General features: G+C 36.2%; 1 long non-coding RNA gene across 1 annotated transcript; it reads right to left on the bottom strand.

The window, feature by feature from the left end:
• Window positions 1-167: 167 nt before the first annotated feature.
• LOC123583475 lies at window positions 168-23,320 on the bottom strand. Its single transcript, XR_006704886.1, has 3 exons — window positions 23,250-23,320; window positions 11,419-11,646; window positions 168-287 (listed from the first exon to the last, which is right to left on the bottom strand). It is a non-coding gene; the product is annotated as an uncharacterized LOC123583475 (long non-coding RNA).
• Between the last annotated feature and the right edge of the window lie 1,410 nt (window positions 23,321-24,730).

The raw sequence follows: 24,730 nt of genomic DNA, 5'->3' as shown, positions 1-24,730 counted from the left end.
AACGGGGGAGGGGCAGAGAGAGAGGGAGACACAGAATCGGAAACAGGCTCCAGGCTCTGAGCCATCAGCCCAGAGCCCGACACGGGGCTCGAACTCACGGACCGTGAGATCCTGACCTGGCTGAAGTCGGACGCTTAACCGACTGCGCCATCCAGGCGCCCCATGGGACTTTTGGCATTTCTGATGCCAAGGTCTGTCCTCAGATGACAGGAACTTCATCTCTTCTGTGAAGGTAGCAAAAGAAACGGTTGATCAGCAGTTGATGGTGCAGGCATACATCCACATTCCTAGAACAGCAGGAAATTTATTTCTCACAAATCCCACATAATAAACAAACACTGTTGCTACTCTCATTATTACTAATAAGTGACATAAATAGAAAAACATTCTTTAAAATATTCTAAAACTGAATGGCATTCTCATTAGCAAAATATCAGCTTCACAAGTTTATTGCTTCGGATTGATGAAGGAAGAATTGAAGCAAGAAATTGAGAGGCGCTGACTCTTAACCCATTCACATTACTAACTAGTCAGTAATTGACCTTGGGGAAATGTCCCAACCTCTGAATTTTAGATTTTCCAATCTAACTAACTTGTCCTAACTATAATGCAAAAAGCAACAAGCAAGACAATATTTTGTATAAAGAAATCTCTATGGAAAATATTATATAGGATAAGGTTCTATTTTTGTCACTACTCTCATAATAAAAATTCGACTATTGAAAGAAGGAATAAACTGCATACTTTAGGAGGTCCTATACAAAAGTACATAGTATTTTGATTGCAGTTCACTGGATTATTTAAATTGTTTTTAATATAAATAATAATATTAATTTCATCATTCACCGTAGTTCATTATATTTGCATTCTCAATATTAGAAGCTTTGTTTCAAAGATTAAAGTCATTCCTGGATATTAATAGAATAGAAGTGGAGTGTCTACTCTGTGGACTAGACTATTCTTAAAACTGTCCTGTATTCTAATTATTGACTTTATTATTATCTTTTGAGAGTAAATTGCTAATTGATACTATACAGGGATTTTTCACATATAGTATTGATATTTTTAATAATAATTATACAAGGCTATAAGGTAGATATTATTATTATTAGAGAATTTAAGTCACTTGTCTGATCTCATAAAAGAGCTAGACATGTCTCCCTATTATGTCAGACTATATCCAATATATAGTCCACATTTACAAGGAGCATAGGATCTAGCAAGTGAGAAAAAGGTAGATATAACTGTTACATGAAGAGAGATAGTGACAAACACCATAAAAGCAAAATACAAGAAATATTGGTTATAACTGAGATTACCTCTACTTATAAGGATCATGAAAGAACTAATAATTTGAGAAGGATCCTTAAAGGAGTTTGTAATATAAAAATGCACCGATAGAGGGAAATCTATTTTAACTAGCAGAACATTTATGGATAGAAATAAGGTGATAATTTGGGAAATTCTTATTGCTCATTTCTTTTGTCTTTTTAAACACATGATTTTAGCTCTGGCTAGCCCCAGGGTTTCAGATGCCTGGAGTAGTAGTGAGATTTAACACGGAATGAAAAGTGGAGAAATGAGGCCAGTTTTTACTTCTAAATGTGAAAAAAAAAAAAAAAAGATTTTGTAGTCAAGTAAGTGTTTTTGAAAACAGGAATTTCCAAATTTATTTATCATTTAGTGAACATCTCAAGAACTAAGAAGGACTTAAATCATTGAGTTTTTTCCATAAGGTAGTGGAGGTGCTCTTTCTCCTAGAATAACCAAACTGTAAGACTTCCTTCTCTAGAGAAAGGAACATCTGATATGGAGGAAAGAAAAAAATCTTTCAATGCTGACTCAGTGTGTGTCTGGAAGAAGGAAGATAACAAGAGAAGGGGGAAGGCAAAGGTATTTTAGTAAATAAAATACCACTGAATAAGGGTGGGATGGGACTTTTGCCAATGGTCCACATTGGGACCTCTGGAAAGAGAACTCCTTGCAGATGACCCTGTACACTGTGCTGCCCTGGGTTCTTGAATGCCATAGACCAAATGAGAAGTGACCAAGATGCTTACAGGTAAATTTCCAGAGGAAATAATCAAAGCAGGGACAAAGCAGCTCTTGTAAATTTTACTCTCCTGGGATCCATATCCATATGAATCATACTGAGTTCTCAGGGGGATTGAAAGTACTAGGAAGGTTGGAGATGAGGTTTAATCAGCCAGATTGCACCACCAAACTCTCTACCAGCTCATTGTCAGATTCTGAGCTGTATCAGTTTCGGATGCCAGCCAGTGGATGAGAACCATGATCCTAGAGATCAAGGGAGCCATCCTGAATCAATCCTTTAACATAAGGTTTCTTAAGCCACATCTCTCCCTCTATATTCCTGGAAGCTACTGTGAAAAGGACCTGAGAAGGGGGATAGAAGTCTGAGTTTAATCCTAAAGAAATCTTTAGCAATTACAGTTATTTTCCACATTACAATAGGTTCAGGTTTCAGAGAATTGTTATATTATTGGTAGACAAAAATAAAGAAGTTGCAAAAATAAAGAAGTTGCATTTTCTTTATGAATCTGAGTTGTATGTGTTAAATTTTAATCCTGCTACACGAAAATGTGAAAGAGATATTATTCCCCCCCCCCTTTTTTTTTTTGGAATAAGGGGAAAAAAATGGAGTGGCTCAATAACTTGGCCAAGGTAACAGAGCAGGAATAAGATGAAGTAGGATTTGATTTGGATGTTTTGACTCCAAAGGCCATGCTTCTATCACAATACCATGCAATATTAGGGAATAGCAAATAATCTTGTTTGGATGGATTATAAGACACCTTGTTAGTAATTATATGTGTAATGTCTTATCTTGGACAAAACATGAGGTAGCTTTGTTAGGAGTTATGAGAACCTAGAAGGTAGTTTGAAGCCCAAACTTAATTTAAGTCTGAGAAAAACTATAGAAAGAGAGTACAGGGTTTGTATGCCTGTTATATAGTATTATGAGCCTATTATATTATGGTACCTATTGCATAGGTATTACATAATTAAAATAATATTAAAATGTAAAATAAGTATAGTAATGCTGAGTTAATTAGTAATATTTTTCATTATGGCTACTTGAGTAGTTAAACCTCTGATGATTTAAATCATCAAACCTTTGAAAATATTTTTTTCTGATGCCCATCCATTTCTGGTGTTATAAGCATTTACCATAAAATTATGTGTTCTGAAGACTGTTAAAATATAAGGATGTCAGTTCCTGTAGTAGAAATGGGGTTAATACGGGCACCTGGGTGGTTCAGTGGGTTAAGGGTACGACTTCAGCTCAGGTCATGATCTCAGGGTTCATGAGTTTGAGCCCTGCATTGGACTCTGTGCTGACAGCTAGAGCCTGGAGATTGCTTTGGATTCTGTGTCTCTCTCTCTCTCTGCCCCTCCCCTGCTCATGCTCTCTTTCTCTCTCAAAAATAAACATTAAAAAAAATTAAAAAAAAAAAAAAGAAATGGAGTCAAGATGCAGCTATGGTAAGATATCAGAATAAGTTATCTAAATTTATTCCTAAAATTTAGTTTAAAAAAATTTTTTAAGGATTTCACAATTTTACTGATTTAATAATAACAAAACTATAGGATTTTTTATTAAATTTCAAATTTATATCTGAAACATCTGGATTAATTTTCATAAATAGTATATTTTTATTTTTATTTTTATTTATTGCTTTCAAATAGAGTGTTTTTTTAGACATGGAAAAAATAATGATTTTATCACCTTGTAAAATAACACTATTTGTTTCCAAAAAGAGCTGTTTTGGATTTTCATCATAGTTTCTTCATCTACATGTCCTTCAATCTCAGCTTACTTACGTAAAATTTTGAATTGCAATACTGAGAAACACATTTTCAGTGTATTTTTTCAAGCTAAATGAAGGCACCAATTGATAAGGTATGATCATTTTAATAGCTATTGCATCAAAAAGAAACGGAGTTTCAAGGTCTTAGGAAAGGAGTTGGGGTTATTTACATATGATAGAAGTTTTTGATTTGAAGGAAGGTATAGAAAAGACAAGTTCTTACCGCTGGTAAGGTACAAAAAAAGGAAAATAGAACATACCAGAAGATCTGGGTCCTACAGCAGAATTACAGCATCCAGTATGATACCAGTGATGGCTTACATTTTAATAAGTTTATTTAAAGACAATCTAATGAGACTTTATTTGTTTCTTTCTTAACACATCTATAATTTCATAGTAAAAGGAAGAAAAAATACTTATCATAGATATTTGACATTTACTAGGACTACTTCAACAAATTCTTAAATACTATTATTGTTAGCCTGTTATATGTGTAGCATAAATTTTTGGGGACCTAAAACAGTGCCTGGAAAATTGAAGATTTACAATGAATATTTACTTAATAACAATTTCATAAGAACTATTGCATTTGAAATGATAGGTAGAGATTGGCAATGTAGCATTAAGAATTATATATTGAGTCAGACTAAATCCCTAACTAAATGATTAGAGATTTACATTCATGTCTCAGTAAGTTTACAAATTACCATATGTCAGAGGCCTCACTTAAGCCCTTCTCAAGTACATTTGGAACTATAAAGATTAGGCTGTTCATAAACACATCATTAATGTGCTTTAAAAAGATGTATGGATAAGGTAGAATGGTTGTTGTTGTTGTTATTTCTTTTTCCTTTTTTTAAGACTATGGATCTAGGAATCTCAGAGATCTGGACTTGAATGCTAACTACACTAATTTGTTGAGTGACTTAGCTATATTATTTAACCTCTTTAAATAGCCAACTCATCATCTGTGGAGGAGAAATAATATATCCTTCAAAAAATGATTGGGAGAATTGAATGAAATAACATATGCATAGTTAGAAGTCAATACATGTCCATTGTGCTATATCACCTGCTAATCAAATCTGCTATATTATCAAACAGTGAACGCTTGCTTTTCTATACATGTATACACACAGGTAAACCATCACTTGCATCAAAGTGAGTATTTCCAACACCCAGCATGCTACCTCATCCTTCTTCTCTGTTCGTATACACTCAAGGATAACAGCTATTTTTGTTTCTATTTTATGTTATTTATTTTAATTTACATCCAAGTTAGTTAGAATATAGTGCAATAATGATTTCAGGAGTAGAATCCAGTGATTCATCCCCTACATATAACACCCAGTGCTCATCCCAAGTGTTTTCCTTAATTCCCCTTCCCTATTTAGTGCACCCCCCACCCACAACCTCACCAGCAAACCTCAGTTTGTTCTCTGTATTTAAGAGTCTCTTATGTTTTGTCCCCCACCCTGTTTTTATATTCTTTTTGCTTCCCTTCCCTTTTGTTCATCTGTTTTGTATTTTAAATTCCACATATGAGTGAAGTTATATGATATTTGTTTTTCTCTGACTAATTTCATTTAGCATAATGCCCTATAGTTCCATCCACCTTGCTGTAATGGCAAGATTTCATTCTTTTTGATTGCCAAGTAATACTCGATTATATATATATATATATATATATATATATATATATATATATATGCCACCTCTTCTTTATCCATTCAACTGTTGATGGACATTTGGGCTCTTTCCATACTATGGCTATTGTTGATACTCCTGTTATAAACATTGGGGTGCATGTGCCCCTTGAAACCTGTATTCTTTGTATAAACACCTAGTAGTGCAATTGCTGGGCCATGGAATAGTTCTATTTTTAATTTTTTGAGGAACCTCCACACTGTTTTCAAGAGTGGCTGCACCAGTTTACATCCCCATCAGTAGTGCAAAAGGGTTCCTCTTTCTCTGCATCCTCACCAACATCTGTTGTTGCCTGAATGGTTAATTTTAGCCATTCTGACAGGTGTGAGGTGGTATCTCATTGTGGTTTTGATTTGTATTTCCCTGATGATGAATGATGCTGAGCATCTTTTCATGTGTCTGTTAGCCATCTGGATGTCTTCTTTGGAGAAGTGTCTATTCATGTCTTTTGTCCATTTCTTCACTGGATTATTTGTATTTTGGGAGTTGAGTTTGATAAATTCTTTATAGATTTTGGATACTAACCCTTTATCTGATATGTCATTTGCAAATTTCTTCTCCCATTGCATCATTTGTGTTTTAGTTTTGCTGATTGTTTCCTTAACTGTGAAGAAGCTTTTTATCTTGATGAGGTCCCAATAGTTCATTTTTGCTTTTGCTTCCTTTGCCTCCAGAGACATGCTAAGAAGTTGCTGTTGCTGAGGTCAGAGAGGTTTTTGCCTGTTTTCTCATGTAGGATTTTGATGGCCTCCTATCTTATGTTTAGGTCTTTCATCCATTTTGGGTTTATATTTGTGTATGGTATAAGAAAGTGATCCAGTTTCATTCTTCTGCACATTGCTGTCCAGTTTTCCCAACTCCATTGCTGAAGAGACTGTCTTTATTCCACTGGATATTCTTTCCTGCTTTGTCAAAGATTAGTTGGCCATATGTTTGTGGGTCCATTTCTGGGTTCTCTACTCTGTTCCATTGATCTATGTGTCTGTTTTACGTGCCAGTACCATACTCTCCTGATGAATACAGCTTTGTCATACATCTTGAGGTCAAGAATTGTGCTGCCTCTAGCCTTGGTTTTCTTTTTCAGGATTGCTTTGGCTATTCGGGTCTTTTGTGGTTCCATACAAATTTTAGGATTGTTTGTTCTAGCTCTGTGAAGAATGTTGGTGTTATTTTGATATGGATTGCATTGAATATGTAGATTGCTTTGGATAGTATCAACATTTTAACAATATGGAGCATGGTCTATTTTTCCATTTTTGCGTGTGTGTGTCTTCTTCAATTTCTTTCATAAGCTTTCTATAGTTTTCAGTGTATAGATTTTTCATCTGTTTGGTTAGGTTTATGCCTAAGTATTTTATGGGTTTTGGTGCAATTTTAAATGGGATTGATTCCTTGATTTCTCTTTCTGCTGCTTCATTATTGGTGTATAGAAATGCAACCAATTTCTGTGCATTGATATTATATTGTGTGACTTTGCTGAATTCATGGATGAGCTCTAGAAAATTTTTGGTGGAATCTTTTGGGTTTTCCATATAGAGTGTCATGTTGTCTGTGAAGAGTGAAAGTTTGACTTCCTCCTTGCCAATTTGGATGCCTTTTATTTCTTTGTATTGTCTGAGTGCTGAGGCTAGAACTTCCAATACTAGGTTAAATAACAGTGGTGAGAATGGACATCCCTATCATGTTCCTGACCATGGGGGAAAGCTCTCAGTTTTTCCCCATTGAGGATGATATTAGCAGTGGGTCTTTTGTATATGGCCTTTATGGTCTTGAGGTATGTTCCTTCTATCCCTTCTTTCTTGAAGGTTTTTTATCAAGAAAGGGTGCTGTATTTTGTCAAATCTTTCTCTGCATCTGTTCAGAAGATCATGTGGTTCTTGTCCTTTCTTTTACTAATGTGATGTATCACATTGATGGTTTTGTAGATATTGAACCAGCTCTGCATCCTAAGTATAAATCCCACTTGTTTGTGGTGGATAATTGTCTTAATATATTGTTGGATCCAGTTTGCTAGTATCTTGTTGAGGATTTTTGCAAAGGATAACTGCTATATTAATCTCTATCATCATAGATTAGTTTTGCCAACTTTGTATTAATTAAATATAGTATATATGCTTTTTTCTGGCTTCTTTAGCTCAATTTGCTGTGTGTGAGATGTATTCATGTTTTGTCTGTAGATACAGTTAATTTTTTTTCATCGTGTTGGTGATTTTCATTTGTTCGTTCTATAGTTGTTGGGCATTTAGATTTTGTCCAGGTTTTGATTTTTGTAAACAACACTGACATGAATATTCATAACAGTCCTATACATGCCATTTTATGGTCAAAAGCAGGCATTTCCTCTTGAAACTTATTTAAATTTTCAGTAATATCGCATGTGTGTGTATGTGTATATGTGTGTGCATATGTTATTATAACCTTTTTCCAAAATGTATGTGCCAGTTTACAATCCCATCAAAAATATATGAGTTGCATTGCTCCATATCCTCACCAACACTTGATAATAGTAAACGTTGGTTTTGTGAATAAGATATAAAATATATATATATATATATATATATATATATATATATCATGTATAATTTTAGCCATTCCTGTGGGATGTATGTCTTATTGTGATTTCAATTTGCATTTCTGTGATGACAAATGATACTGAGTATCTTTTCATATGCTTATTGTCCTTTTGCACATCACTTTTGGTAATGTTCCCTTTCAAGTTTTATTTATTTATAAAATAGGTTGTTAGTATTTTATTGACTTATAGGATTCTGACTCCAAGTCCTTGGCTGCACCTAAATATTGGGAATATCTTCTCCCAGTCTATAGCTTGGCATTTTTTTCTCTTGTATTTTTGATGTATTTTGACTGAGGGCAGAACTTTTAATTCAACAATTTTTTAATAGTAGTGCTCTTGTGTCCTGTTTAAGAAATTTTGCCTATCTGAGATGAAAAAGATATTGTCTTCTGTTTTCATCTAGAAGCCTTTTGTTTTTCTTTTCACAATTAGGACTATGATCTATATCTAATTACTTTTGTGTATGTTGTGAGGTAAGGGTCAATTTCATTTTTTTTTCCTCCAGAGATATCTTAATGGGTCAGCACAATTTATTGAAAAGACTTCCCTTTTAGTTTGAATTACAGTTGTGCACTACATAAATCAAGTGATCATATGTGTTTGGGTCTTTTTCGGGATTCTATTTCTGTTCCATTAGCTTCCTTGCACACAAATTTCTGTTATTTTTGTTATAATTTTGTTCATCTTTGGTATCAGTTGCAGTATTTGTGATTTTGTGTTCTTCATTAAAATAAAACAAAACTTTATAATTTTGGAACCAATGAGTGGTAAAATTGTTCTTTCTCTGAAGTACACGAGTTGTTTGCTGTCAAATCCTCCTTAATTTTCTTTTTTTGTTTTTATTTAAAACTTTTTTTTTAATGTTTATTGTTGAGAGACAGAGAGAGACAGAGCATGAGCCGGAGAGGGGCAGAGAGAGAGGAGACACAGAATTGAAAGCAGGCTCCAGGCTCCAAGGTGTCAGCACAGAGCCTGATGCAAGGCCAAAACCCAGGAGCCGTGAGATCATGACCTGAGCCGAAGTTGGACACCCAACTGACTGAGCCACCCAGGCCCCCTCCTTAATTTTCTATAAATGATCACAAATTCAGAATAATAAAAAAAGACTTTTCTGTATTGTTTCAAGTATTGATTTATCAACATTATTGTTTATAGGGTTTAAATTCAAGTTCAATCTGTAGTGTATTATTTGTTTATTCATTCATGCATTCATTCACTGTTAGGGACATGCTACTTTGTTCTCAACATTAGTGCTAGTATTTCCCACATATCAACTCAGATACTAGCACATGGCATGTATCTGCATATGCTGTTTATTTAGTCCAAATTAAACCAGAATTTGAGGTATGTGGACCATATAGGTAGAGGTGGCAAAGGGTTAGATTGAGGAGTGGGGAATGAGTTTGGGGGGTAGGGTCTGTGGCCCACACTAGCAACTAAAATTTGCATTATGAGTCCTTCCTGGCCATTAGAAATGCTTAAAAATAATAGCTATAGATTTTTTATTTTAGAGAATTTTTCTTTTTTTCTTTTCTTTTTTTTTTGGGGGGGGGGGGAGAGACCCCTTGATACAGACAAATGCTCCCATGTTATTCTATTTAAATTCAGTTATTAGCTATGTATTATTTAGAGAGAAGATTGTTCTTTCAGAGCATGTCTGAATCTGATATATTCCCACAAGGGAAAAAAATAGTAAAGCTACTCAAAATACTATTAAAAATGTATTGCAAGTAAGAGCTCTGTTTTCCTTTCTTTTTTTTTTTTTTAAAGAAAATACAGGTTATTTGATTATGGATTCAGTTTGCTTTGAGTAGTTTTTTATCACAGGTTTCAAAGGGAGATTTCTTTGAAGCACATCTCTGCTGAGACATAAAAACACGAGTTGGCTAAAGCCGACAAGTTTGCTGTGATGACTTAGTCTGGAATGTAGGAAGAAATAGGAGGCTTTTTCAGTTGCAATGAACAGCTACGGAAGCCTGTCTCTTCCTTTTTACCATAGTGTGTTGAGCATTACACTTTTTTCTCCTGAGATAGCATTAAAATCGATCATTTTCTTATTAAATTCAAAGAGTATGTTTCAACAATATTGCATTTAGCCCCTAAAGAGCAAAACTGGGAGGTTAAATGTGAATCATAAAACTCTGTTTCTCAATAAAAGGATTGGGTAGGTGGCAAAGGCAATGGCCAATAAGAGTTGATATGTGGTAGTCATTGATTCCATGTAATATTCTGAAGGTTTCTTTTTCACGCTTTCAGTTCCAAAAAAGAAAAGAAATATACAGGATTTTAGTTAGTATTTTGAATAAGTTGTGTAGGTTCTTAAAGAGCAACACTCAAGGTAATAGTTCAGTCTTCATAAAATAGGTCTGTGCTCGCTTCGGCAGCACATATACTTCATAAAATAGGTCATTATCATTATTCTAAAGTAGCATAGGAACAAAACCCCCCAAAAATATCTATCTATCTATCTATCTATCTATCTACATATATATATATATATATATATATATATATATATATATATATATATCAATTGGCCAAGTAACTGATAGCTATTATGCTGGTCTAAAAAGTCTAATAGCTTTTCAAAGATATAAGTGAGAAGATTCCCTGTTATTCATTCTCATATGCTGGATTTTGTGACCTTTGTAATTATGTTATTCTCATCAATTCTTCTTACTTTGGCATATTGCAGATAGAGTTTTGATCTAATTTGTTGGTATAAATATAGCAACTTTCCAAATATTTAGTATCTTGATTATAGAACACAATACCAAGATATCACTACCCTTAAAGAATCTGTTCCAGGGAATATATCTTCTCTTCTGGAACCTTTTTAGCTGTGCAGTCCACACTGCTGGTCAGACATGTTTCACAGTAGTGTCTGGTGGAATCTTGATTTTTTTTTTTAAGATAATTTCTATTCCTGGGACAGAGACAGTAGGGAATAACAAAAGACATTTATCAACCATGAGTTTAGTCTGTTATGGTGCTAGTAGAAAACAGAAGGCACACTAGAAAGTTAATGGATGAGTTAATAAAAGAGAATAATTATGGAAATGTAGGCAGAATTAAGAGAACAAAAAAGGGTTGGTGAAGCATTCAAGGGCCCCCAACAATGAGAGCCATTACTACTCCAAAGTCTCATGTGAAATGGTAGAGAGTGGTAAGAGCAAAACTAAGTGATGACTATTGCTGTGAAAACTGGCCTGCCCAGCATTAGTGGACTTACACAGAGGAGGAGGGCCACTGTCAAAATCATGGGTTGGGAGGAGGGAGCTGAGGTGTGGTAGAAATAAGTACCTGATAACTTTGCCCTCTTACTCCTTTTCTCCCATAGTAATGCCTCTTATTGGTTGAAAACAGCAAAATGTCAGAGGGCAAGAGATACCAAGTGATGTAGTTCTGGGGTAAAGATCAGCGCAAAGAACAGATCCATAAAGGTAAGAGTAAATGCAGAATAATCAGCACAGTCCATCCCTTTTTTTCTAGTTGGCATTCATTCCAGTTCTTCATTTTAGATAGACAAATCTGAAACACAAAGGAAAAAAATCCCCAAACATAAAGTAAACAAAAAGTCTTATTAACTATCATATCACCTTGGGGAGATGTCAGTGTAGCTAGAATCTCACCAGGAGCTTTAACTGTGATATTATTGAGCACCAGTGCCCTTCATATATAGTATAGATGTCCATAGTGGATGGAAAGGAGAAAAATAATGATTAATGGAGAACATAGCTGACCATAGTGTCCACTTCTATAGCTGACTATAAGGCTTAGGTTACAAGGTTTGTTGAAATTATAGCTTCATTCTTTGATCACCAGTTTCATGTTTCCTTTATTCTCTGCCATCATTAGTTGACGAGTTTTTTCTGATGGGGTGACCCAAATCTTCACTTCTATAGAAGCCATATCTCTAATGGTCTTGTCTTGATGTGTTGCCCCAATTTCCCACTGGCAAATGATAGAAGAATGGCTGTATTAATAGGTGCCACAGTGAGTTGCCCCCACTAGTTGGAAGAAATCTAATTTCTCCTTGTTAATCAAATTAATTATTCAAGCCACAACATTGACCTCTGTCTTTACCTGTTAAAATAAGGAGCCCAAGATAGCCTGAGGTTAATTTCAGTTTCTATTTCAATAGAATCATGACTGTGTTCCCTGGTGGAAGCATTGACTTTTGAACTACACTGAGGTCCCTTCTAGCATACTATTAGGTTCAGTAGTGAGAAGAGCTTTTCCCACATCCACACCTTGTTTCCCAGGCTCATGCAGTCTATCTATAGAGAAGATGGCACTATTTATTGTTTACTGGCCTAAAGTTTATTATGCATCCTATAGAAGACAACTACAAGCTCACAGGATGTCTTCACTTACATAGTGTCATTTCTGAGCCTTTGGTGGCTAATTTATCACTTTGTCAACCGCTGCTCTTTGGGGGAATATGATAAGATCAGAGAGTACCTTGAGAATTTCACACTGCTTGCTATATTTCTTTCACTGTAAAATGTTTCCTCTCAGCAAAAGTGATTTTTTTAAGGATACTGAAGTATCCTAAAAATGAATAAGGCATTTTGTTAGTCCCTGCCCAACAATATTGATAGAGTTTTGCCAGCACAAAAGGAAATCTGTTTCTGGCATATGAGTATATTCCCATGAGAACAGTCTTTGTGACAAAAGGACTCGAAAGTGGTCAACTTTCACCCGGTGAATGGCTAGCTCTCCAGGAAGTGGTTATACTGGGGGCCTAGCATGGACTTCTGCTGTTGGCATGTTGAATACTCAACAAGTAGCTGTGAGCAGTTCAGTCTTAGTGAAGGGAAGTCTATGTTATCTATGTTATTGAGCCCAAAGCATAGCCTCCATCCCAGCCACTGTGGCCACTTTGTAAATGGGCCCGTTAAACAAGCAATTTAGCAACCAAGGATAGAAAGCTAACTTATATCCACACAACAGGTAATTTTATTCACTTGATTGGTGAGTGCCTTCACCTCAATGCAGAGATTTTATGTGGCCCATGAATATTTTCATACTCTGAAATGTGTATTCACTATCCTCTCTTGTAGATTCATACCTGTCACTTATTTTCCAATCTGTTTTTTTCCAGTACCATGACCAACAACTAACCTGTTATCTATGGACTATGAATTAATGTAGATTTTTACATTGAGTCATCTATCTTTCCTTTCAGATGTTCACAGCAAGTGGACAAGCAGATACACTGACCAAAACTCCCCATCCCAATTTTCAAGGTCCTACTAGGAACCTTGAAGTTAGCATCAAAAATCTGAGGAAATTGTACGTTTAACTGGTGTTGCATCTCTATAACACTAACAATCAGGCTTTGTATCTGATCCACAGTCATGTGTGAAAAAGCTTCATAGAGGCTTTCTGCACTTTGAAAAGGAATGTCAGGCTTTGAGTTAATTTGTGTGTGTGCTTAGTTAGAAGTAACAAGTATATTCCAGATTTTTACATTAGCAATGTCAACATAGCAACTCAATGCCATAGAAAATTGAGCTCTCAAAGCCTTTTTCCAGTGCACCTCATCTCATGCCACCTGTGATAATTCGAGTAACTGTGGTACTACTACAATCATGAGATCTTATTGTCCCTTAGCAAAGAGATAATCTGCATGCTCATCAAATATGTGAGACATCAGTCCTAAAACCCAAATTTTAGAGTCTATTTCCTGGGAATATTCAAGGAAAATTTCTTGTTATCAGCCATGGTGTTAGCAAGAAATCACTGATAGTTAAAGAGGTCATTAAAGAGAGTATGAAAATTGGATTATTTCTAAGGGAGGAGTTAAGGGTAACAATGAGAAAGGATAAAGCTCCTGGGAATTAGCAACAATTATTATGAAATGGTTACCATGAGCTAGTTTTAAGGGGGAAAGAAGGGAATAACATTACTGGAACTCACTGAGAGGAGGCACCTGACTAATGATTAGGTGGAGAGGATTTTAGCCATTGACAACACTGCAGACCAATAGTGAGAAGTTAATGGACTGTCTCCTGAACCCTGCTCTCCTTTCAGTGACTCCCATTGGTTGAATGCACCTGGAAAATAGAGTGGAAGAGATCTTGACTGATGCAGACCATAAAGTTTAGCAACCAAAACACAGAGAAGGGTTAGGCATAGTTCTGGAAGAGTAAGTGGAGAAAACCCAGCACAAAGCACAGACTACTTATATTTTTGACTAATAAATGGATTCTTTTGGATTCACTTACTTTCATTTTGTTCTTTTAGCTACAAATATATAATTTTGTTCATTAGAAGACAACCCTACAACTTCTTTTGATGTTGAGATACAGAAAAGTTTGCTGCTTTATTACCCACAACTGGAACATAGGCACCATGAGGGTGGGGAATTTCCTGCTCCAATCCTGTGTTAGCTTACTAGGGCTACTATAACAAAGGAGCACAAACTGGGTAGCTTAAATAACAGGAACTTATTGACTCACAGTTCTGGAGGCCACAAATCTAAGATTAAGGTGTTGGCAGTGTCAGTTCCTTTTGAGAGCTGTGAGGAAGAATTCCTTTCCATGCCTCTCCCCTTGCTTCTGGTGGTTTTCTGGGACTCTTTGGTGTTCTTTGGCTTGTAGAAACATCACACCAATCTCTTCCTTTATCTTCACAAAGTTTTCTGTGTTGTGTGTGTGTGTGTGTGTGTGTGTGTGTGTGTGTGTCCAAATTTCTCCTTTTTATAAGAATACCTTTAAAAAAATTTTTTTAATGTTTATTTATTATTGAGAGACAGAGCAAGATAGAGCATGAGCAGGGGAGGGGCAGAGAGTAGAGGAGACACAGAATCCAAAGCAGGCTCCAGGCTCTGAGCTGTCAGCTCAGAGTCCCATGCGGGGCTTGAACTCACAAACCACGAGATGATGACCTTAGTCCAAGTCAGAGGCTTAACCAACTGAGCCACCCAGGAACCGCAAGAATACTTTTTTATATTGGATTGGGCCCACCCTACTCCAGTGTGACTTCATCTTAATTGATTATATCTATAATGACCCTATTTCCAAATAAAGTCACATTCTAAGGTTAGGATTTCAACATATGAATTTTTGGGAATGCAATTCAACCCATAACAGATCTTAATGCCTAATACAGTGTATGGCCTGGAAACCTATGAAACCCTATTTATCTATTTTTAAAAATTTGGGGAGTGTTAAATCTTACACCTTATATATTAATTCTACATCTGATTCTCTTCAAAACTATTAATTTAAAAAATTTGAATTAGTATCAGAAAATAGCGTCTTCTATTTGCCCCCAATGATTAATTAGCAATAATAAGAGCTATGTACTACATTGGGTAATAAATCATTTTACTAAGTTCCACCTTTGGTAGTGCCCACTCAGCCAGTTTCAGAGACAGATAGAAATCTCTCAAGCCCATAAATGTCATTCTGATCTCTGAATGATCAGTTTACTTCCTGCATCATGAGGTTTGATTAAAAAATTATTGCTTAAAGCTCATAAAATAATCCAATCACTTTCAAATCTAATTTTCATATTTTTTCCAGTGATAATCTGTGCATAAGAACAATTAAGATCATTTTTGCCAACCACCCTCTGAGTCATTTACCCAAGTTAATTTCATTTGCCATCCTGCTACTTCCTACTCTTAAATCCATCTTTACTTTCTCAAATCTATGAGCCGCTTTTTCTTTTACATCTAAAATTTATAGGAAACTTTTTTCCCCATTAAACACTGTCCAACATTTTTGAACATGGAAAAAAAGACTATGATATTTTCAATTTCCTCCTCTAATTTTCTCCTCTGCCAAATCTTGAATAGCAATAATGTGTTTATAAAGCCTTTCTGCAGGAGCCCATCCATAGTACCTGACAGAGCAGTGCTGTGTAGAGAGCCCTGGAATTGGAGCCCAGTTCCTGAGTTAGGAATTGTATTAGGAATTTACGTATTAAACAAGGTAAGGTTATATATCACTATGCATAAGCAAGTATTCATTTTGTTTTCTATAATCATTCAGCTGTTATTTGATCCTTTCATCTTCACTACAGCCCTATTATAAACTTCATTTAATAGATGAGGAACTTTTTAGAGATTAGTCAATCTGCCTGAAGGCATGACTCAGTAGTGGTAGGAGAGTTAGGATTAGAACTACAGCTGTCTTCCTTCAGAGCCCACCATCATTTCTACCATCACCTACTATTCAAGATCAATTCAACAAAGTAGCATGCTGGGCCCTCCTCTAACCACATCTTATTTTTCTGCCTTGAACTCTCTTTGCCCAGATAACTAGGTAACTCCTACTCATCCTTTGGGATTCTTCTTTCACATCCATTATGCAGTAATACCTGCCCTGTTCATACTTGTCATTTCTCCTTGGTGGAATTTATTTCATTCATAATTTCCCAAGGTTTTATGTCTATCTTCCTCATAAGGAGGTAAACTCTCTTAGGGTAGGGAGTGTCTCTGATTCCTTTACCACCATATCTTCAGCACAAAGTTCTCTTCCTGAGTGGGCACCATATGTGTTCCTTGATACACAGATGAATGAGAACACATATGTCACTATGTTTGTCTTGCACAGAGCCCAGAAGACAAGGATACAGTCCTACAAGTTTTATGCACAATAAGTCTCAAAAACAATTCAGAGAAAAACAATTAGGATTTGTAAAGGAAGCACCTCTTTCTTCTCAAATATTCTGAAAATTTATACAGGAGATAATGGCATAATGTCTACTTTAGAGGCCATTTAGACTCCATGAAATGCTATAAAAACACATATACATATATAAAACATGATATCCTTTTCTACTAAGCTATAAAAAATTGATGCATTTGATTAAAATAAGAATTAGTGCCAAAAGACACTAGCTTGGGGTAATATTTTCAATTTTAATTGGAATTTTTATTGTTCACAGCATATGTTCTTACAAACATTGAACCTATGCTTTACATCTTCCATTTTAGAGATCACAGTTTATTTACTAGATTAGACATATTTAAAATTCACCTTATTAAGGTTTTAATGCAAGTGTGAATCAGAAAAAAAGATATAAAATGGTTTTCATTTAAGCATATCAAATTATTTCTTCATAGTAGAATGCATACTTATTACTGATACTTATTGATACTTATTACTATGGAAAACCCGTAAGTATTAGCTCCTCAAATTTTTGTCCAATAAATTGTAGTCAAGTGGTTCTCCAACCTTCTGAACTTCAGAATTATTTGGGTGAGCATCTTAAGATAACACAAATGATAGCACTCCATTTCTGGAGATTCTTCATATGTCTGAAATTGAAGCCCTGAAATCTACATTTTGAGGAATTCTCCAGTGATTGAGATTTTCACATGGGTTTGGCAACAACCAAAATCTTCAGTAACAACAATGCAAATATTATTTTATTTCCTGGATAAGCCACTTCTTTTTTTTTAATTTTTTAATGTTTATTCATTTTTGAGAGACAGAGACAGAGCATGAGTGGGGAAGGGGCAGAGAGAGGGAGACACAGAATCTGAAGCAGGCTCCAGGCTCTGAGCTGTCAGCACAGAGCCCGATGCAGGGCTCGAATTCACAAACTGCGTGATCATGACCTGAGCTGAAGTTGGAACCTCAACCGACTGAGCCACCCAGGCGCCCCCTGAATAAGCCACTTCTTAATAATACATTAGTAACTTGGGAAGATGAATTATTTCAAACAGCAGTCACTCAAACTTTTACCATTATTTTTCCAAACAAAATATAGGTGTGGGAACTTTCATCATCCTTAATTTAAAAAATTTTTTTTCAACGTTTATTTATTTTTGGGACAGAGAGAGACAGAGCATGAACGGGGGAGGGGCAGAGAGAGAGGGAGACACAGAATCGGAAACAGGCTCCAGGCTCTGAGCCATCAACCCAGAGCCCGACGCGGGGCTCGAACTCACGGACCACGAGATCGTGACCTGGCTGAAGTCGGACGCTTAACCGAATGTGCCACCCAGGCGCCCCTCATCATCCTTAATTTAAATAAAATTGGGCATAAGGGTAGGCAGTAATCTTGGGGGTGAATTTAAAATAATGGCACACAAGTGCCATATTTTATACACTGAGACTATATTTCAAAGTATAGTAGGAGGCCACATAAAACTCAATTTGCGTCTTATACATATCTCTCCTCAATATGTGGTTTTCTTTTAAGAGCAGAATAAAGATTCATGACCGGAAAACTGAGCTAAAAACAGGTATGATGAGTATGTAATTTTCAAATCTTAATTTTGCTATTTCTTAACCTAAATCCCAAATTACTTTCAAAAGCCTCCATTAGTCCTGTATTATATAATGCTTCATTTAAGAAGCCAAGTTTTGTTAAAAAAACTGTAGGAGAACTTTACTTAGAGCCATTATGCATGGATACAAAGACTACCTTAGCCAAACTTCACAGAATTGGTCTACAAAGAGATGGAGGTGGAATAGGAGAGTGAGAGAGAGCGTGTGCTTTTATTTCTTATGAATGACTTTTTTTTTCTTTTTGAAATGCTATATTTAACTGTGAAACCATTTTCTAGGTCCCAACAGTATTTGTGTGAGCTAGAAGTTCAACAAATGTTTTTCTACAGCAGTCTTCAAAGTGTCTGATAGAAGTGTTAACAATGACAGAAAAGGCAGTTTAGAGTGGTGTTTACCATGATAGGGTGACATTACAGACATAGCTAGTCTGGATGAAGCTACATGCAGATCACATATTATAGTTGGCTTGAGGACAGATGGTTCTTCTCTTGAACAGAAATCAGAAAATCTGATGGCTCATCTTTGTCTGCCAAGTTGGGTTAATTTCTAAATATCTTCATGACTGAATTTTCTCTCCTAAAAATCTAGAATGGATAGGTTTGATTTACTTTGGAAGTTGGGGGTGGGGGGATGAGTGTACGTACTCATTTCTTAGTTTTTCAAGTTTTATACTGTACAATATTAGGAAATTCATGATAGTTTTGAGAACCAGGAAAGAGGATAAAATAGGGATTTTCTTCTTCCTTAATATTTTCCAGTTTTCACTTTAATTGGAAAAACAGTTTAGTTTTTAGTTTCCAAACATTGTTCCAGCAGTTTGATTTGTCACATAATTACAGCACAAAGCACATACATTAGGGAGGTTTGAATCAGTATTTCAAATAGTCCTTTGACAATGGTGGACTTAACATTTGAGATTTCAACAATTCTCCAGTGACCCTAAGGTTGTGTCATGCAAAAATTTATTATTTGGATTAAGCACAGATTTGAACTCCATGTGTTGAGACACTAGAGCCTCTCACTGATATAGACACTTAGCCAAGTGGAACTCAGGTGCTCTTTGGGCTTCTGTTCATTGTCACTACTAAAATAAATGACTTGAGGTCCCAAACACTTTACACTTCATGAAAAAGTAGATAAAAACCAATTTTGTACACGTGGAAGAGGTAATTAATTTGAAATCTACATATAGGAAAAATGTGCTTTTTCCTTGGAAGTGAGGTTTGAAAAAAACTGAGTCTGTAGTCCCATTTCCACATTTCTGAAGATACCAAGATTTATTGTCTTCTGAATGTCAAGATTTATCTCTTGAATGTCAAATATCTCAGGTTTGAGTCTCTACTTTGATAGGATGAAATTTATTGTTTCTTCTCATGAAAGCTGTCATTGAACTTTGTAGCACTTTTAATTCAAACTTAATGATGAGGAGTAATTTAACCTTCCTCACTATCCTCTCTTTTCCTGCATTATGCTACCATTTGAATGGTAAATTTTAATAATATGATCCATAGGGCTGAATTCCTCAGGCAACTCTCTCCTCTATCCTACTCTCAATAGAAAAATCTAGTCACAAAGAGGTTCATTTGAAGCTATGGCTATTAAACGTGAGTGCATATGCACACACACATACACACACAAGGATTTAAAAATTTTAAAGAATTTATGGGGTTTATGTGGATAACTTTGAAGAATAAGAAACTATGTATTGAAATGTGCCCTTATGGTATTCTAGCTGGAAGGAACAGAAGACAAGAATTTATGTCCATGGGGCGCCTGGGTGGCGCAGTCGGTTAAGCGTCCGACTTCAGCCAGGTCACGATCTCGCGGTCTGTGAGTTCTGCGTCGGGCTCTGGGCTGATGGCTCAGAGCCTGGAGCCTGTTTCCGATTCTGTGTCTCCCTCTCTCTCTGCCCCTCTCCCGTTCATGCTCTGTCTCTCTCTGTCCCAAAAATAAATAAACGTTGAAAAAAAAAAAAAAAGAATTTATGTCCATGCCCAAATCACAAAAAATAAAAAGTAAAGAAATTTATATGAAAAGGAGAAATCTATAGGAGCAAGTTACAGTGATGCAGAGGAGAGAACTAAGTTTTGAAGCCTTATTCTAGATAAAGTAGATGTGTTGTATTTATGACAAGCAACTATCATTAGGCTTAATGGAGGGATCTGATTAGGAAGCATGTGGATTCTGAAGTAATCTTGAAATAAAAAGTACATATATGAATTAAAAATGATTAATTCAGGTGAAAATCTTATAGAGTTATAGCAAAATTTATGAAAATCATCTTTCCAAACTTTTGGAAATGTCTTTCCCATCCACCAGCCTTCTATGCTACTTAAGATTCCTCTTTGGCATTTATTTATTTATTTGTTTGTTTATTTATTTATTTATTTATTTATTTATTTATTTATTTATTTTTAATATATAATTTACTGTTATTAGCTAACATACAGTGTTTACAGTATGCTCTTGGCTTTGGGAGTAGATTCCTGTGATTCATCACTTACATATAACATTCAGTGCTCATCCCAAGTGCCTTCCTCAATGCCCATCACTCATTTTCTCCACCCCCCACCCCCATCAACCCTCAGTTTATTCTCTATATTTAAGAGTTTCTTATGGTTTGCCTCCCTCTCTGTTTGAAACATTTTTCCTTCCCTTCCCCCATGGTCTTCTGTTAACCTTCTCGAATTCCACATATGAGTGAAATTATATGATATCTGTTTTTCTCTGACTGACTTATTTCACTTAGCAAAATACCCTCCAGTTCCATCCACTTTGTTGCAAATGGCAGGATTTCATTCTTTTTCATTGCCAAATAGTATTCTATGGTATATATGTGTATATACACATATATATCACATCTTCTTTATCCATTCATCTGTTGATGGACATTTGGGCTCTTTACATAATTTGGCTATTGTTGATAGCACTGCTATAAACATTGAGGTACATGCACCCCTATGAATCAGCACTCTTGTATCCTTTGGATAAATTCCTAGTATAGCTATTGCTGGATCATAGGGTAATTCTATTTTTAATATTTTGAGAAACCTCCACACTGTTTTCCAGTTTGGCTGCACCATTTTGCATCCCCACCAATTGCATTCCCCTTACTCCACATCCTTGCCAACATCTGTTGTTTCCTGAGTTGTTAATTTTAGCCATTCTTACTGGCATCAGGTTGTATCTCAATTTGGTTTTGATTTGTATTTCTCTGATGATGAGTGATGTTGAGCATCTTTTCATGTGTCTGTTAGCCATTTGGATGTCTTCTTTCTTTGGCATATCTTTAAAATTAAAGTTAATTAATATAAAGTTTTGTTATCTTTGATGTAAGTAGGCTTTCAAAACACCAAGATGAGGGGTGCCTGGGTGGATCAGTCATTTAAACATCCTACTTCAGCTCAGGTCATGATCTCGCAATTTGTGAGTTCGAGCCCCGCATCGGGCTCTGCACTGACAGCTCTGAGCCTGGAGCCTGCTTCAGATTCTGTGTCTCCCTCTCTCTCTCTTCCCCTCCCCCATTCATGTGCGCGCGCGCTCTCTCTCTCTCTCTCAAAAATAAATCAACATTAAAAAAAAAGAACACACACACACACCAAGATGAGTGTTTCGGTAAATTATTGGCAGAGAGAAAGAAAAGGAATTGAGAAAGGAATATTAGAACTTCTTTTGAAGAGTGATAAAGAACTATAACAACAACATTAATAATGCAGAAAATCAAAGAATAGGATTAAGGCAGAAATAAATGACAGAAATGTAATAAACGTGCATGATCGAGTGGACTTCTGTGCAACTTACAGGAGATATTAAGAAATTAAGGAAATTTGCCACATAGTTTCAATTACTGAGCTGAGAAGTTAAAAAAATGAGCTGGGGGAATGAACAGAGAATAAATGAAAGGATTTAGAATGCATGGAAGGAGGCAAAGAGATGGCAAAACAATGTAAAGTGATTGGCTTAGTGGTAGGTATTAAAAAAAGAGTACATTAGAAAATGACAAGTGCTTCATCACATATGATTGAACAAAGTTACACTTCCCCTAGGACTATATATGAGGATGTTTATAGATTCAAAGCAAGTCCAAACAAAGCCAAGAGATACAGAAAAGCCTACAGAACTATGAACAGGAGATGCAAGTAAGTGATAGGAGTTTGTGCAACGTAGGCCAATGACTAGTAGATGAAACAAGGAAAAAAAAATAATGTAGCAAATTTCAAACATGAAAATACATAGATTGCTTCTGAATCTGGAACACTTCTGACCAGTGAGGCAACTTAAGAAGGACAAAGGTGAGCATCTCATCCTTTTAGACTTCACCAACTGATGTGTAGAATCAATTATCCATTTGTTTTATAAGACTCATTAAACTAGTCAATACTGTACAAGTTTTTCTGGACTTTTTGTTCTGTCTATGGCCTGAACACTTCAGAAGAGTTTTAGGTGGGAATGAAAACCAGAGAGCAAGATCCTCTGAGTTACTCATTTCTTGCCATTCTTTTCATCCATGAACTGCCTCCAGGTTTTTCTAAGGCTTCTGCTAATTTAGGGCCAGCTCTATAATGTAAATGATGTTGCTAGAGGCAGTTAGTTAGGTTCTAACAAGATGCCTGGAGGTCAAAAAAGAGGAAGTCATAGCCAGCTATTGGGAGTCAGAAGCCTATCCTGGCAGCACTCCAAAACAAAGCCATAAGAAGTTGGATCAACCAGACAGGCCCAGGGTGGCTGTTGCCATGTCAGGAAACCAGCGACCAAATAAGGAAAGAAACAGCTTGTAAGAAATCCCTGTCTCAAGTTATGAATATTCCTCCCCTTTCTTAACAACTGCCCATTAAAGACAGAAACCCAAACCCCAGGGCACACAGCTCTCTCTCTAACCTGCTCTCACAAATCAAGAGTGTAATGAAAGGGCGGACCTACCCGGGCTGACCATGCCTCCTCCCCTTGAGTTACAGGACTCCGACCCTTCCCCAGCCAATCGGCCAAGGCCACAACCCTTCCCCAGCCAATCAGCTGAGGCCACAGCCATTACCTCACCAACTGCCCCTAGACCCCAATAAAACCTTTGTGCTTTTGAAACTCGCTCTCTCTCCCCGGTATCTCACTGCTGTGTCGGTGCAGGTAGGGGATTGAGCTCGAGCTAGCTCGAATAAAGACTCTTTTGCTTTTGCATCGGACTCGGCTCCCTGGTGGTCTTTGGGGATCACGAATTCTGGGCATAACATGTACTTTCACTTTAATAATCTTTCCTGCTTGTGTGGCTCACCCGCTGTGTTGTGTCTGTCCTTGAATTCTTTCACAGGAGGAGAACAAGAGCCTACTGTGACATCTTTGGGATGGGCTGGGTGGAAGGCCTCAGGGCCCAGGGGTGTCCCCAGTCTACTTGGCAAGAGGGTCTTCCTCATCTTCATTTTGGAAGGATTAGAGACACAAAAACATAGTGGTACACATCCAAGCTCTAACAAACACATTTTTAGGTCTGATCAAATATGCTACCTAATTCTTGAGACATTCCTTGAATAGTTAGCCTGCATGAATCAGATTCTCCCTTTCCCACCCTCTCTTGTACCTACATTATGACCACATTACAACCCTTGAAAATATAAATGATATGAAAAAGTAAAAAGCTATGTAACTATAGTCCTGGCAAAACAACTAATTGAAATCAATTTCATCCCCTATCTTATGCAGAAACACATGCAATTTTTAAAAATTTTGGGGCGCCTGGGTGGCGCAGTCGGTTAAGCGTCCGACTTCAGCCAGGTCACGATCTCACGGTCCGTGAGTTCGAGCCCCGCGTCAGGCTCTGGGCTGATGGCTCAGAGCCTGGAGCCTGTTTCCGATTCAGTGTCTCCCTCTCTCTCTGCCCCTCCCCCGTTCATGCTCTGTCTCTCTCTGTCCCAAAAATAAATAAACATTGAAAAAAAAATTAAAAAAAAATTTTATTATTATTTCTTACTGAAGTATAGTTGACATACAATGTTAAATTAATTTCAGGTGTACAACATAGTGATTTGACAATTCTATGTATTACACACAGTGCTCACCACAATAAGTGTAGTTACCATCTGCCACCATACAAAGTTCTTAACGATATTGGTGACTGTAATCTCTGTGCTGTACTTTTTATTCCTATGACTTATTTACTTCATAAATGGAAATTTTTTCCTCTTGATCTTCTTTACTTATTTTGTCCATTCCCCCCACCCTCTCTGGCAACTAACAGTTTGTTCTCTGCATTTGTAAATCTTTTTCTATTTTGTTATTGTTTGCTTGTTCATTTGTTTTTTTGTTTTTTTTTTTAGATATCACAAACAAGTGAAATCATGTGGTATTTGTCTTTTTCTATCTGACTTATT

This window comes from Leopardus geoffroyi, chromosome B1 (genome assembly GCF_018350155.1).
Source record: "Leopardus geoffroyi isolate Oge1 chromosome B1, O.geoffroyi_Oge1_pat1.0, whole genome shotgun sequence".
In the NCBI taxonomy this organism is placed as follows: domain Eukaryota; kingdom Metazoa; phylum Chordata; class Mammalia; order Carnivora; family Felidae; genus Leopardus; species Leopardus geoffroyi.
This window is presented reverse-complemented; position numbering and strand designations above follow the sequence as displayed.